Consider the following 536-nt stretch of genomic DNA (forward strand, 5'->3'; position numbering starts at 1 on the left):
TGCTAAGTAGGGCTCTATGAAACCGACCGTTTCTTGCTACTTCGTTGTTTTTTTATCAGAACGTCAAAAAACTTGCAGAAAATGCGAAGAAATTCGAATATACATGGGTCAACAGACATTTTTGTCTCATGTACATAAATGCCTTATCTGAGCAATCTTGCAGTATACCTTTTGCCAAAACCTCAACTTCTGTTTAGCATCAGCTGTTGATAAGATGCAATTAGTATTGAAAATAAATCTGCCAAAACCTACTCCTTCTAATGCCTATTTATGTATTTTGTGCATACTTTTGCGTTCATATTTTTGGAAAAGTCTTGACTGTTCCCTCACATCTACCAATAAAACTTTAAGGCCACGTCGAATGTTTTTGATGTTCTACGACGAAACCAAAATTCCATATGTATACTTACTATTTGAGTACATGTACGTAGTGCGAATTCATTTCAAGGAACAAATTGTATTCGTATGGATTTTTAAAGGATATAATATTTGAGTTCTTTGGTCAAACCTCAAAAGCTTGGTCTAGAACTTTGCTA

At 34.5% G+C, this 536-nt stretch overlaps 1 protein-coding gene across 1 annotated transcript in view; it reads left to right on the forward strand.

Moving 5' to 3' along the window:
* LOC131890784 (zinc transporter 6-like) overlaps window positions 1-536 on the forward strand; it is an 11,539-nt gene that overhangs the window by 751 nt on the left and 10,252 nt on the right. The gene's annotated exons all lie outside the window — the stretch shown is intronic.

Source organism: Tigriopus californicus, chromosome 11, assembly GCF_007210705.1.
Source record: "Tigriopus californicus strain San Diego chromosome 11, Tcal_SD_v2.1, whole genome shotgun sequence".
Lineage (NCBI taxonomy): Eukaryota > Metazoa > Arthropoda > Copepoda > Harpacticoida > Harpacticidae > Tigriopus > Tigriopus californicus.